This window comes from Schistocerca piceifrons, chromosome 5, assembly GCF_021461385.2.
Source record: "Schistocerca piceifrons isolate TAMUIC-IGC-003096 chromosome 5, iqSchPice1.1, whole genome shotgun sequence".
In the NCBI taxonomy this organism is placed as follows: Eukaryota; Metazoa; Arthropoda; class Insecta; order Orthoptera; family Acrididae; genus Schistocerca; species Schistocerca piceifrons.
Window position 1 is genome coordinate 249,644,853 of NC_060142.1, and position 16,504 is coordinate 249,661,356.

Sequence of the window (16,504 nt, forward strand, 5' to 3'; positions counted from 1 at the left end):
CAATGACGAGATTTCAAACCATCCCCGCTCCATAATCTTGTTGATTCATTTCGTGTCCTTTTCATTTTCTTTAGTTTCACTTCTTTTCTTTGTTATTCTTGCCTCCTTTTTCATGCTTTCAGCACTTTTTTCAATTTCTGTGACATGTTGCCTGTCCGCTCATAGCAGCACAATTTTCATGTTGTTCCTACTTTTGATGCCTGGTCTGCTCATTGTTTTTAATCTGCTTTTTACTCCATCAGTAAAACATCTTAAGACATCCATCCCACCAATGTGAAAAGCTGAAACGGCAACAAAAATAGATTTCGGCAAGCGTTCCCAAATGCATCTGTTGAAACGCATTCTGATTTTGTTTTATGCCATGTAAACATTTTTCCTGCACATACGACAGTCGACAGGTTCTTCAAAGATATTACGTAAACGAGTTTCTATGGAAATTGCGGCGTCCAAATTAAACAAAATAACATTTAAGCACGAGAATGACGACGTACTGTACACAGAGTGTATATTTTTAGAATAAGGAAAAACCAGAAGAATTTTATTACGTAAAACAGTAATTTTTTGAGCTCTGGCAACATTCAGGACCCACTAACAGCTAAAAATATGCCTAGGACCCTCATGGATGAAAGTTAGGCGGCAACATCACGGACTCCAGGATACAAAAAAACAAACGTGCTGAGTGTAACGAGTAAATTTGAAACTGCTATCGTTAATATTGTTGCAAACATTCTAGTTAGAAAGGAAGTGTGTAAGTTTGATGAGTTACACTACAGCGAGAGTCAAAAGTCTTTACAATGTATACAAATATAAGTATATTTAAATGAATATATTGTACAAACGAACTAACAAGTATGTTAAAATACTAATTCAGTACATAACTGATAGAGGTGTTATTATGTTGAGAGGATACATTATTAACGTTAATAAAGAGTTTGAAATTTGTAAACAAGAACCTCATTTATTTGGCCCTCACTAATCCGGATTTCTAGCTTATCCAGATTCATATTTTGTGTACCTTGGTCATTTTCTCTTTTTTTCTTATAACCCGAAAATATGTAGTCAGTGGAGTACATAGGCTGCTTATCACTAGGCCGGTAATTTAGTCTTGCACCGAGTGATGAAGGAGGTCAGAGTGTGTGAATGACATTGTTCCTCAAGTATTGTAAATTAATATAACTGTGTATTGGGGTCCATGAAGTACAAGGGTTACTCTACAGAAATGCACACTATTTTTTTAAAATCCATCTTTTATTCTACATGTTTGAAAGTTTTAGTGTGTAGATACATCCTTTAGGAACAATATTTTCATTTCTCCACATAGTTTCCACCCCTCTCAACTGCCTTACGCCATCTTGGAACCAGAGCCTGAATACCCACATGGTAAAATTCTGGACCAACCTGTTGGAGCCACTGCTTGGCAGTGTGCACAACGGAGTCATCATCTTCAAACCTTGTTCCACGAAGAGAATGTTCCAGTTTCCCAAAGAGATGACAGTCACATGGAGCCAGGTCAGGACTGTAAGGCGGGTGTTTCAGTGTAACCATGCCAACAGTTCTCCCACCACAGCTCAATGGACCTCTAGTGCGCTCCTCGACAGGTGTAACACCATCTCGTTAGTCGCGCGTGTGAGTGTATCCGTTTTCTCAGCCATTTGTTTGTTTTGCACTGACGAGCCTTCTCTCTTTGAATCATCTAAGCGTGCACATCCCACGCTTCCACCTACAGTTACTACAGTCAGTGTTAAGAAGCTGTACCGGCATTTGTCCATTGCTGAACATTTAGACTTTTCGTATTTAGTAGAATATTTTCGCATTATCCGGACTTTCGGTAATCCGGATTACATCCGGTCCTATCTAGTCCGAATAAAAGAGCTTCTTGTGTACTGCACTGCGCATTGTAACGCTGTTTATGTCTCACATAATTCCAAAATAAAAGTGAGAATTCACGATCCGTCCTCACAGATGAACTTCCGGCTTGCCTTTCAAACTTAACACAAGTTGTCCGACAAAAATTGCAAAAGTGGCACTCCTGGAAGCAAGGATTTTGTGAAGATATTACTTCGTCACAGCCTGGGGTTAAAGACCGGATCCGGCACACAGTTTTTATCTGCCAGCAAGTTTCACATCGGCGGACACCCACTGCAGAGTGAACACGCATCTATTTCATAAACCATTGGCACCATAAAAATGTTATGAGGGTTCTTAAAAGAACTCTTTCCAGAACTGCCAACAAAAAGGTTGGGCCAATTTATTATAATGTAGACCAAGTGAGTCTCTCGTAAATGATATTATCTCATTAATTGTTATCCCCACAAAAAATGTTATAACAGTAGAACTCTTAGGGTCCTATTAAGAAATGCCATCAGAACTTTTGTAAGAATTTATTACTTTTAATAACAATAGTGAGTCCCACATTAAAGTAATTATCTCATATAATGTTATCGTCACCCAAAAAATGTTATTATAGTTTTCGGTAGAACTCTGTGGGTGCTATTCACAACTGTCATCACAACTGTTCTAGGAATTTTGTTTTCGTAGAGGAAGTGAGTATCAGATTAAAACAATTATCGCATAAACTATTATCGCCACAAAAATGTTCTTAACATTTTCCATACAACTCTTCGGGTGCTATCTAGAACTACCAACAGAACTGTTATACAAATTTATTTTTTTACAAACTGACAAATAATTCTTTACTATACCAAAATTTTGCCGAGTTATTGTGTACTTCCTGAAATTCTATAGAACTATTCGTGTTTTGAGCAGGGAACTCTAGAACTATGAAAAAAAATATATGTTTCTCGTAAAAGGGGTGCAAACTTCACGGGAAATGCTCACAAGCATTCCTTATTAAATGCAGTTACTTCGTAAACAATTACCTGCACAAAATATATTTCTAGCATTTTCGATACTACTCTTACAATGCTATCCAGAGCTGTCATTAGAACTGTTGTACGAATTTCTTTTTTTCTTGTAGAGAAAGTAAGTCCCACAATTAATCAGTTATCATGCAAACTATGATCACCACAAAACAATGTTATTACGATTATCGATAGAAGTCTTGGGGTGTTATCCGGAACTGTTCATCAAAACTGTTGTACGAATTTATCTTTTCTGTGGAGGAATTGGGTCTAACATTAAAGCAATTATCGTATAAGCTATCATCGCCACATAAAGATGTTATTAGGATTTTCGATAGAACTCTTGGTGTTCTGTTCAGAACTGCCCTCACAACTGTTGTACGAATTTACTATTTGCGAAAATTGACAAAGAATGGTTTCGATACGAAAATTTTTTCGAGTATTGTTGTTTTTTTTCGCTAAATTCAGCAGAGCTATTCAAATTTTGTTAAAGAACTGTAGAACCATGACATATCTATCAAGAACGCTGAAAAAAATATATTTCTGAAGAAAAGGGGTAGGAGCTTTATGGGGTTCCTAATTAAGTGGTAATTACCTCATAAACTATTACCTGTACAAAAAAATGCTACTAGGATTTTCGATAGAACTCTTCACGTGGTGTCCAGAACTGTCATCAGAACTGTTGTACGAATATGTAGAGAAAGTGTGTCCCACATTAAAGCAATTTATCTCATAAACTATTATCGCCACAAAAAAATGTTATTGGGATTTCCGATAAAGCTCTTGTGGGTTCTGTTCAGAACTGTCCTCAGAACTGTTGTGCGAATTTACTTTTTGCGAAAACTGAAAAAGAATGGTTTCCATACCAAAATTTTTTCGAGTATTGTTGTTTTCTTCGCTAAATCCTGCAGAACTATTGAAATTTTGTACAAAAAAGTCTAGAACTATGGCACATCTATCAAGAACTACGAAAAAAATGTATATTTCTCGAAAAGGGGTGCTAACTTCACTTGACTTGCCCTAATACTGCTACACACAGAAGCCTAAATCTAAATACATATTCCGCAAGGTACTACCTTGTGTGGACTATGTCATAGCAGTATTTTCGATTTCCTTGTACCTTTTCCACTCACATGTCTAATGATTGAGTAAAAACAAATGTCTCTCTGTCACTGTATATTCACTAATTTCCTCATGATCCCGATGCCAGATACAGATTTTAAACGCCAAGAAAGGCATGCTGCTGCACTTTTCCTATAAGAAGACTGAACAAAGAAAATCAATATTAAATGCTTGTATATAAATATGTCCCTGTATGTGCCCTAATCTCCTTTATCATATTTGAATGATGCTAGATATGTGATGGTATCACTTATCATTGATAGCATAGTGGTTCATGCGAAATACATCACCAGTTTTTCAGTTGGGAGATACCTCCTTAATACAATTCTAACACTATCATAGAGCTTCCAACACACAAACTACTCACTGAACCATTTACATTGGTGCAACAGCTTTGCACAGCCAGGCACAACTCAGAGTTACTGCAAGAGCAGGGGAAGATTCAGGGTTTAATCCATGCGCTCTTTGGGACTGGACCGACCATGATACAGCATTCCATCCAGAACAGAGTATGTGCACATGATAGGTACTGCATAGTGTAATTATTTATTTAGAAGCAAACTGAATACCTACTCGCTTATCTGACTATCGGACATCAAGAAACAATTAACGAACAAGTACAAGCCATACCAAATCAATGTCGATGTTTCCTCCAGTGACAGCAGTTATCTTAGTGCCTCTTATACCTTGATCCAAATTGTAGCACCACAGTCTCTAAGTGACAGTCAATGGGAATGGAGGCCACTTGCCTCCTACATTGTCACTTCTTATTGGGTGGATTACACCCCCTTAAAAACCCATGAATTTGAGCCTTACTGGTTATGGCCAGGCATCTTACTGCAGTTAACACTTCCAATTACTGTTTATGGGATTTATAGTTGTATTAATGTGCAATATATTTAGTTATTAAGATCAAGTACTGGCCCCACCATAGGTCTTCCCATTTGCTTGCAGACAACTCCATCACCTGCAAACATCTTACATATAAAACAAACATGCTACAAGCTACTGAGCTACTGTACAATGCATGGTGGAGGATTCATAGAACCAGTATTATCGATTACCCTTCCAACACCATCTCACATGCTGATTGAGTAAAACAAATGGTTGTCTATATACTTCCATACATACCCTAATCCACCCTTATGTTTCCAGGAGAAACGGGTCATCTTTTCCAGAAATTTTTTTCTGTTGTATATTCGAATGGAGTATGCCAACCTACATGATTCTAGCAGTATCCACATCATGCTTTTGCTTTGTGGATCAGTCACATAACACAAACTGATGTGGGCTCCCATGATTGTTGGACATTGAATATGTAGTGTTGAGCTGCCAATTCAATGTTTCTGTTTACCATCATGTATCATTTAACCACGGATGGATCCATGTATGTTAATGTCAGTATAGCACCTGACAACAACTTCAGAGTTATAGTGGAAGTTGAGAATATGTGGTGAGGTACAAAGGTGAGACTTGTTCAAGTAGGGTGGGTGAAGTATGTGTGGCAAACTGACACATATATCAAATAGCAGTTGATGGTTAAGTGCAACACCTTCTGTCTTGGCATTCCTATCTCCATTGGTAGCAGTGTGAGTAAATCATTACTTACCATGCTTGGTGTTAAAAGTGCAAGATCACTGCAGAGAATATTCCTAAAGCATCAAAGTGTCATGTACATATGTGGCCTGCAGGAATTGGTATGTGTGGTAGTGGAATGAGAGTAGATCTTTGGTATTATCTTGCTTAAATTATGGGAGCATTGAGATGTAGATGTGCTGTTTGTGGTTTCATTCACCCAATCTTTGTAAGATCAATGAAAGTTCAATGCAAGGTGGTATATTTACACCAACACATTTTGGACGCAATAAATGTAGAATTCAAAGCATTGAAAAACAATTATTTGTAAAATACTGTCACATAGTCTCCAAACATAAGTCAATGCTACTTCAGCAATACTGTGTGTGCTGTAATTTGCTTAGGAAGAAAAAACACTCAGTAATCCAGCGGTGCAGTGAAATGGAATGCATGTAACATAGGTCCCAAAAGACTGTCAGGACTATTTAAGTACAATAATGCCATGTGTGATAGTCTCTTCCACAATTAACAAATGTTCCATTAAAACTACAGTCCATGCCACATACAACGCTCACTGATTTTTGAAATGTACTCCCATATTGCTAGCATTAGCAGTATCAAACTCCCGTTTCCATAGTTAGTATTCAAAGTGTGAAAACCAGGTTATTTTTAGAAGAGGAAGACGTAAATGCTTCTCCCGAACATTATGTAGTTGCACATATCCATTCTGAGTATCTGAATCCATAAGATAATAGTCAACTGCAGAAGGCCAGTGCAACAGTGCAAACTAATGGTCCATTTCAACATCAACCATTTCTGCTTTAGATTGATTTTTTAATATTCCCACTGCACCTATATCAATATGTGTGTAATGTACACCATGATCCTGACTATGGGAATGTTATACTATGTCTGTAGAGTGAATAGAATTCCTCCTATTAAAGTACCGATATATAACGTAATCGATAATACTGGTGCAATGAATCCTCCACCATGCATTGTACAGCAGCTTGTGGTATATTTGTTTTCTATGTAAGATGCTCGCAGGTATGGAGTTGTCTGCAATCAAGTGGGAAGACCTATGGTAGGGCTAGTACTTGATCTGAATTTAACTAAATATATTGCACATTAATAGAACTATAAACCCATAAACAGGTTTTATTGAGAGACAATCAGCAGATATTCCATCTTTTGTTTTCTCAATAAATAAGACACAACATTCTTCTGTGAGTTTTGTGTGCCTCTAAATGGATGGACTGATTTCTTGATAGGAAGACTAAATTTACATCTACATCTGTATGCTTACTTCACATGTCATCATATGGTAAATGGTGGAGTGTACCCTGTATCACTAAAAAAAAATATTTACTTTCCTATTCCATTTACAAATAAAGTGAGGGAGAAAAAGCATATCTATATACCTCCACGTGAGCACTAATTTCTCATGTCTTATTTTCATGATCTTTATGCAAAATGTATTTGACTACTTTACGAGAGTTTGAAAGTGAGGTAAAGCATGCTTTTAGCACTCTGCCATGAGCCAAAAATGAGTTTAATATTCTAGTCCTGTGATGCAGAATGTAACAGATATTAAGCTGATAAGAACAGATTTTTTTTCCTGGACGAGAGAATACTTAAAGGAAATATAACCTATGCCATACTGTTTACAGGATATTCACACTGGGAGTCAACATGTAATGATATTTTAGCATTGTGGAAATGTGTGTACACTCCAATTTCCTCTGTCCCCAAAAATAATGTGCATAAAAGGGAGGAAACTACGCTTCATGTGAAAATTTTGAGGTGTATGGACAACAATGTCCCCATCTTGGATTATGTAAAATAGATATTTTAAACTGAAGAATGTAAGTTTTGTGAGGAATTGCAGTTAGAACCTTACATCCAAGCCACACCTGTTTGTATGGCAGTATGTTAGGAGTTAGCGATGCCACTCTGCTGCCAGCTTCAACCTTGGTCACAAGATTAGATTAGATTAGATTAGGCTAGTACTTGTTCCATAGATCATAAATACGACATTTCGTAATGATGTGGAACACGTCAGATAACAAGGACTTGGCCGACTAAAAGCTGTGACCTACCCTGTTGTGACCAGCAGTTACAAAGAAGGGTTCCAGTTGGCCACCTTTTCAGGTACAAAATACACTCAGTAGATGGCACTGGACTAGACTGAAGGCGACAAGCCAGATTTTTCATCTTGAGAGGCGATGCTCAAGTAAGATAATGAGCACTACACTTGTAAAAACTATCACACGATGTATTTCCCACATTTCTGATAGTCAGGACATGACCTGCAACTTGTAAATAGGTATAAGTGTGTTTCATTCCCCAGTGCTGTTACTACATGACTTCTGTGCATAGGGAGCATGGATTTATAGTCCCTCCCAGCAGCTATTTACTTGTAGATTGCAGGAGGCTACTCCCCTGCACTTCAATGATAGTTTGCTGTCATATTATTATTGCCACCCATCCTTTCCACATAGGGCTATTGTCTAGACCGGCTGGAGCAACTTTCTAGTGCTATATTAATAGCGAAAACATCCTTTCTTCATTCAACAGTGATGGGACACTTGCACATTCAAATGCTGCCAACTACCTGAAACTATGGCAAAGAACGAAGTGCTTCCAGTCTCTCTCAAAGGCCACCACACATATGTCCCAAAATGAAATGAGTGTTACCTTCTGGCTTATAGAAACCTGTACCATGCAGAACAAAGACATTGCATCCTTCCAGGAAGGACTGGTGGACACCTAGGGAACGTAAATGTTCCCAACCACCTGAAACACCAACAAAAGAACAGTGCATTCCCACCAATTTCTAGGTGGGGGAAGGGAGGCTGTTTTTCCCAGTGCCCTCTGGTGGTGGTGACGTGAAACTAGGCCAGTTGCTCTCTACATGTCAAGGTGAACGCAGGCACAAGAAAATTTTTTAGGAATTTTCCAACAGGATAACACCCCAAAATAATGAAGAAACTATCCTTTGTTCTTCCGCACCAACTGCTCAGTGCAGACTGGGTTTTTCCCGCCATTTCCAGCAGGATAACACCCAAAATAAAGAAAAAATAACAAGATCCTTCCAGTCCAACAGCTCAGCACAGACTGAACAATTTTTTCCACCAGTTTTTTTCTGAGAGTTTCAGGGGGAGGGGGAGGTGGGGAAGGGAGAGAGTGTAGGGGGAGGCAATGGGGAAAACCCATGACATCTTCCAGTGATGATCAATGCAACATTACTATATCTACAGTAAGTGGCAGGGGGAAAGTGGCAGGGGTGGGGGTGGGTCCACCATTTTGAATAAATTAAAACTGCAACTGTATCGCCCTTATTCTAGTACTGGTGACATTTTAATAAAATGAGTGCTGGTCCTCTCATGTTACGTAAATTGAAACCTCCATACCTGTTTATTAGATCTCCTGACATCTTTATTTTGGTAGACTCCTTAATTATGCTGTCCCAGAAACTTGGCATTTTCACCATGATACTGGTCTCAACATATTTCATTTCATGTTTATATTCAAGGCCATCCTCAGTAACAGCTGACTTGCTTGGTTATTGTAGTCAGTTGTGGGGTCAATGTTTCTTGCACCTCTCCTCAAGTGTTCTGATACTCTGCCCAATGTAAGATATGCCACATTCATATGGAATGTGATAAACATCCAGTTTCAGAGAACTAGATTGTTCTTAACATTATAAAGATCACACTTGGATTTTGTAGACCTAGATTGTCTTTAACATTACATTATCATAGCTGAAGAGAGCAAACTACACTGGATGCCATGTTTCCATAGAAAGCCACCAATGTTTCTGGATACTGGACCAGGATAAAGCAGATAGGCAAATTTTGGCTTCTCTTCCTTGGTTTCAGTCCCATCCTCATTCACAGACCTTCTTGATTTTGACTGCATCACCCATTCTGAAGGTATAGGTACTCAGAGCTATACCAATGCCTCTTCTTTAATCTTTTTCTTCTTCTTGTTTATCCCAGTTTATTGAGATCTCTTGTGAAGAGACACGATACAATAAGTTCTGTAGTGGTGTAGGACAATCAATGAAGTTACACAACAGTTAATTATTTAACTTTTGAAACTGCCAGTTTATTGGCATTTATGGAAATAAAAAAACACTCTCATGCAGTCAGCAAACTTCGTGTAACATTTTATGTGTGTAACGGGCCTTACTACGTCACAAATCGTTCTAATGAATTAATTAAGCTGCTTTACAGTGTTGCTAGGCAACATAATCAACAAGGTGATACACGTCTCAATTAAAACTGGACATTGATATTTTGTATAAACTTTCGGTTCATTTTTTGTCAAAATCAGCACTTGTCTCAAAATTAATTTCCAAGTTCGTGCATTAAGTCCAAACACATTTGCAACTATTGTACTCGATTTACTGGACAGCTCGATCACGCTCTGGCGTGTAATGTATTTCAAATCGAGTGCACAGTTTTCAGTTTTCCTTAATGGGCTAAACGACTGTTTTGTAATAACATTATGTGTCTATCTCACATAAAGTTTAAAATGAAACTGGATTTACTCTCCATTAGGTCACAAAATAAAATTCACCACCTAGGTTAGCAAACTGTACATGTGCACTTTTAGCACTCTAAGTGATAACTTATCTCAGAGTAAAAGCTGTACATAAATTCACTTTTTTTATGCATACAAAATTCAAAACACCATTATATTAAACAAATAAATTTTGGCATGCAATTACTAATTAAACATTTCAATTATGAATAAACTTCAAAAACCTGTATTTTGTAATCAATAAAATTTTATCGCCTGAGAGAAATTATTAGTTTGCTAAAACAGATGCATACTACAATCAACTCATGCCTGGATGAAGACGTCATGAATCGACACTTGCATGGAATGAATGAAATACCTGTACTGAAAAATACTGTCTGTTGAGTAATTTACTGACTTTTATAACACATTTGGTTCCCCTTGAACTGGCAACTGTGTGCACTGTCCTGATTAAATGTAGTTTATGAATGTGCTTCAATTCAATAACCTCCCACCCCCACTGATTGTCATTCAGATTCCAATAAATACATAAGAACACAAGACAAGAACACAGGATAGAACCAGTACCCCCCCAAACCATTATCCTGGTACATGTATTCAATTCTGACATCAGAGGAAAAATGAGGGAGGGGGGCAGCCAAGGTTCTATTCACGGATAACTGCAAGTGCACTGTACATCATGCAAGTGGGCCAACCCCTGACATGTTCATAAAACACTTTTTAAAAAGTGTGAATGTAAGAAAAGCAAGTTTAATTTACAGATGTTTCAGTATATATGTTTCTGTAAGAAATTGCTGGGAAAGAGCAAAGCAAGGCATTCAGTTATGGAGCATAGATCCCTTCTCTTCTGAGACATTCTCCCTTCGACAGTATTCTGATCGTTGCTGTACCATGGAACAAATACTCATAAAGACTGCAGAAAAGCCATTCTCTCATAACTCACTGTCTTCCATTATTGCCTTCTTCAACTTATTTACGTATTTATTCTTTTTCCATGAAGCCTAGCTTATAATTTTCAGATGAGAATGTTAGGTGCATCATACAAATTTATATGCACGCAGACTAAGACTATTGTAACATTTATGTTCTGACTGCATATATCACATTACTTTACCCTCAATGTTTAATTACAATTTATATACAATAAATGTGTAGTAAAATAAAACAGGACTGAACTTTTCAGACACATAAAACCCACTGCTGGGCTACAAATCCACTGACTGGTTTGACATGCCCCAGCACAGACAGATACTGTATTGCTAGATCACTAATGCTGGCAGTGATTGGACACTAAACACTGGCCTGAAATCACTCGAGTTCATCCGGCCCAGAACAAGAGATCACTTGTTTAGAGCATTGTGGACGAACTATCTGTGTATGGATGTACTTATCCATAGTTTGTTCAGTTGGTGAGGACATTGTGAGTGAACAAAACAGTATAGCATCACCATGAGTAGAATAGTTATGGTGAACCCAACACACTTACTCCAGAGCAAACATAAATAAGTGAGACCCTAAAGCTATGCCACCCCCCCCCCCCCCCCCTTCATCTCTGACATCATCATCAAAGTGTACAAGTTGTGCCCATTCCTATGAAGCCATCAAGCCATACCTCTATAAAACAGACAACCACAGTGCAATAATTTACTGGACATTAAAATGAAGCAGCTGATCACAATTTAGCTCCATACCCAACATTTTGGCCACGCAAAAAACTATCCAATCAGTAGTTTGCACAATGTTAAAAAGTATGAGAACACACAGTATTATTTATCAAAATATGTAAGCTTCACCTAAAATGCATTAAATAGCATTATGTTCAAAAGTAATCAAATTATCTGAATTTTATGCCACCTCCAGAAGTATCCAAACAATTTGAATTTTGACACAAGGTTAAAAAAAATCTGTTAACTCAATTTTTTGGACCATGCTCAAAGGTATCAGAATACTACAATTTTGCAACATGTTCAAAAATATGCAATTTTGCACTATGTCCAAAAATATCTTAACAATTTGGATTTTGCACCATGTTCAGATGTAACCAAACAACCTGAAATTTGAGCTATGTTAAAAAATATTTGATTATTTATCACAAATATGTGAAGAAATTGACAATATTGGTGTAACTTACAATATTTGCATGTCTAAAACATCTGTTTATTTGTCAAACTACACATGACACTAGTGTTGATTGAATTATGGACTGAGCAGCGGTTGATATTTGTCTTGGCTCTAAATGATGCCATGTACCAAAATGAACCTGACCAAGCCCATAACTGTACTAAACACATGTTGACTTAAATACAATGCTGCAGTGTTAGTTGGCACAAACAAACAGACAACCTGAAATGCTGTTCACAACTTTCAGATACAGGAACTGTGCAGTTAATGGATGATCTACACTTGACACCTGAAAACATGATTGTGGACTCTCGAAGTAAATGCCACAATGATATTTTCACACCCTAATTGTTATATAACTGCACCAAATACATATGATCTACTAAAATAACATGGTAAGCAGACAATTGACAGTTTGCCTTAGGCCTAAATGACACTATGTACCAAAGCAAACTTGACAGATCACTGTTTTAGGAGAGAAGAAGGCATTTTGATGAGATATTTACTGTGTTGAATCACTAAAACTACATATTTTCATAATTTGCAAGAATAATTTTGTAATGCCCCAAATATGAGATGTAAACACTTAATGTGGCAAAAGAGATGGACCAGGTTCCACATAGAAAGAAATGTTCGATATGTTAAAAATATGATCTTCACACCAAAATAAAATTATTTATCAAAATGCAAAAGATTTCGATTACATCTACATCTACATCTACATGGCTACTCTGCAATTCCCACTTAAGTGCCTGGCAGAGGGTTCATCGAACCATTTTCATACTACTTCTCTACCATTTCTCTCTCGAATGGCTTGTGGGAAAAAGGAACACCTAAATCTTTCTGTTTGAGCTCTGATTTCTCTTATTTTATTATGATGTTCATTTCTCCCTACGTAGGTGTGTGTCAACAAAATATTTATACATTCGGAAGAGAAAGTTGGTGACTGAAATTTCAGAAATAGATCTTGCTGCAAAGAAAACCACCTTTGTTTCTGTGACTGCCACCCCAACTCACGTATCATATCAGTGACACTCTCACCCCTATTGCACAATAATACAAAATGAGCTGCCCTTCTCTGCACTTTTTCGATGTCCTCCGTCAATCCTACCTGGTAACGATCCCATACCGCGCAGCAATAATCCAGCAGAGGAGGGACAAGTGTAATGTAGACTATCTCTTTAGTGGGTTTGTCGCATCTTCTAAGTGTTCTGCCAACAAAGTGCAGTCTTTGTTTCGCCTTCCCCTCAATATTATCTATGTGGTCTTTCCAATTCAAGTTGCTCATAATTGTAATTCCTAGGTATTTAGACGAATTGACAGCCCTTAGATTTTTGCGATTTATCGTATACCCAAAATTTATCAGATTTCTTTTAGTACCCATGTGGATGATCTTGCACTTTTCTTTGTTTAGTGCTAATTGCCACTCTTCGCACCATACAGAAGTTCTCTCTAGATCATTTTGTAATTGGAATTGATTGTCTGGTGATTTTACTAGACAGTAAATTACAGTGTCATCTGCAAACAGTCTAAGGAGGATGGCTCAGATTATCACCTGGATCATTTATATAAAGCAGGAACAGTAGAGAGCCTATGACACTACCTTGCGGAATACCAGATATCACTTCTGTTCTACTCGATGATTTACCATCCATCACTACGAACTGTGACCTCTCTGAGAGGAAATCATGAATCCAGTCACACAACTGAGAAGATACTCCATATGCACGCAATTTGATTAATAGTCGCTTGTGAGGAATGGTATCAAAAGCCTTCTGGAAATCTAGGAATATGGAATCGATCTGAGATCCCTTGTCGACAACACTCATTACTTCATGGGAACAAAGAGCTAGCTGTGTTGCACAAGAACGATATTTTCTGAATCCGTGTTGGTTATGTACCAATAAGTCATTTTCTTCAAGGTGATTCATAATGTTCGAGTACAGTATATGCTCCAAAATCCCACTGCAAATTTAGGTCAGTGATATGGGTCTGTAATTCAATGGGTTACTCCAATTTCCTTTCTTGAATATTGGTGTGACCTGTGCTACTTTCCAGTTTTTAAGAACGGACCTTTTGTCAACTGAGCGGTTGTATATGATTGCTAAGAAAGGTGCTATTGTGTCTTCTTACTCTGAGAGGAACCTGATCGGTATACCATCTGGACTGGAAGACTTGCCTTTCTTAAGTGATTTGAGTTGTTTCGCAACACCTAAGGTATCTACTTTTATGTCACTCATGCTAACAGCTGTTCTGGTTTTGAATTCTGGAATATTTACTTCGACTTCTTTCATGAAGGAATTACGGAAAACTGTATTTAGTAACTCCATTTTAGTGGCACCATCATCAGTAACATTTCCATTGCTACCACGCAGTGATGATATTGACTGTTTTTTACCACTGGTGTACTTTACATACGACCAGAATCTCTTTGGGTTTTCTACCATATTTTGAGACAATATTTCGTTGTGGAAACTATTAAAAGCATCTCGCATTGACATTCGCACTAAATTTCGAGCTTCCGTGAAACTTAGTCAGTCTTGGGGATATTGCGTTCTTCTGAATTTGGCATGCTTATTTCATTGCTTCTGCAACAGTGTTCTGACACGTTTTGTGTACCATGGTGGATCAGTCCCGTCTCTTATTAACTTATGCAGTATGAATCGATCTATTGCTGTCGATACTGTATCTTTGAATTTGAGCCATATCTGCTCTACACTTATAAAATTAGCTTGGAAGGAATGGAGACCCTCTCTTAGGAAGGCATCAAGCGAATTTTTTTATCTACTGTTTTAAATAGATATATTTTGCGTTTATTTTTAGTGCTTTTGGTTGATATGGTTTTGAGCCTCGCTACAATGGCCTTGTGTTCACTAATCCCTGTATCCGTCATGACGCTCTCTATTGGATCAGGATTATTTGTGGCGAAGAGGTCAAGTGTTTCTCCACAACCATTCACAATTTGTGTGGGCTCATGAACTAACTGTTCAAAGTAATTCTCTGAAAAAGCAGTTAGTACGATTTCGGAAGATGTTTTCTGTCTACCACCAACTTTGAACATGTATTTTCGCCAACAAATCGAGGGTAGATTGAAGTCTCCACGAATTATAACTGTATGAGTGGGGTAATTATTTGTAATGAGATTCAAGTTTTCTTTGAAGCGTTCAGCTATTATATCATCTGAGTCGGGGGAGGGGGGGGGGGGGGGCGGAAAAAGGAGCCAATTATTATGTTGCTATGGCTGTTGAGTATAACCTCTACCCGTAGGAACTATCTATTTCAACTTCACTACAAGATAAACTGCTATCAACAATTCGCAGGAACTATCTATTTCAACTTCACTACAAGATAAACTACCACCAACAGACACAAACACACCACCACCTACTTTATTTAATCCATCCTTTCTGAACACGGTTTGTGCCTCTGTAAAAATTTCAGCTGGCTTTAGCCAGCTCTCTGTTCCTATAATGATTTCAGCTTCAGTACTTTCTATCAGTGCTTGAAGCTCTGGTACTTTTCCAACACAGCTACGACAATTTACAACTACAATACCGACTGCTGCCTGGTCGATTCTCATCGTTTCTTTGCCCTGTACCCTTTGAGACAGGAGCCCTTTTTGATCTTTCCCAAGACTTGAAATGATAATTAAATGGACACCCTAGCTGCAAACAGGCGTTGATGTACTTCATTGTGGACATGTTGAAAATGTGTGCCCCGACCGGGACTCGAACCCGGGATCTCCTGCTTACATGGCAGACACTCTATCCATCTGAGCCACCGCGGGCACAGAGGATAGTGCGTCTGCAGGGACTTATCCCTTGCACGCTCCCCGTGAGATCCACATTCCCAACGTGTCCACACCACTACATTCGTAGTGCGCCTAATAGATGTTTGCCCATCATACTCAGATGGTAGATTAATCTGCCACGAGTAATGAGTATGATGGGCAAACATCTATTAGGCGCACTACGAATGTAGTGGTGTGGACACGTTGGGAATGTGGATCTCACGGGGAGCGTGCAAGGGATAAGTCCCTGCAGACGCACTATCCTCCGTGCCCGCGGTGGCTCAGATGGATAGAGTGTCTGCCATGTAAGCAGGAGATCCCGGGTTCGAGTCCCGGTCGGGATACACATTCTCAACATGTCCCCAATGAAGTACATCAACGCCTGTTTGCAGCTAGGGTGTCCATTTAATTATCATTTCATTTCTAGCAAAGCTGCATGGTCATCCACGGTAACTGTTCTTTTGGGAACAGATACTACCATCATACA

The 16,504-nt window shown here is 38.3% G+C and overlaps 1 non-coding gene and 1 pseudogene across 1 annotated transcript; both read right to left on the reverse strand.

Moving 5' to 3' along the window:
• Window positions 1-7,012: 7,012 nt before the first annotated feature.
• Window positions 7,013-7,189, reverse strand: LOC124799702 (annotated as a pseudogene).
• Window positions 7,190-15,940: 8,751 nt separating this feature from the next.
• On the reverse strand, window positions 15,941-16,015 carry Trnat-ugu. Its single transcript has one exon. It is a non-coding gene; the product is annotated as a tRNA-Thr (tRNA).
• Window positions 16,016-16,504: the final 489 nt, after the last annotated feature.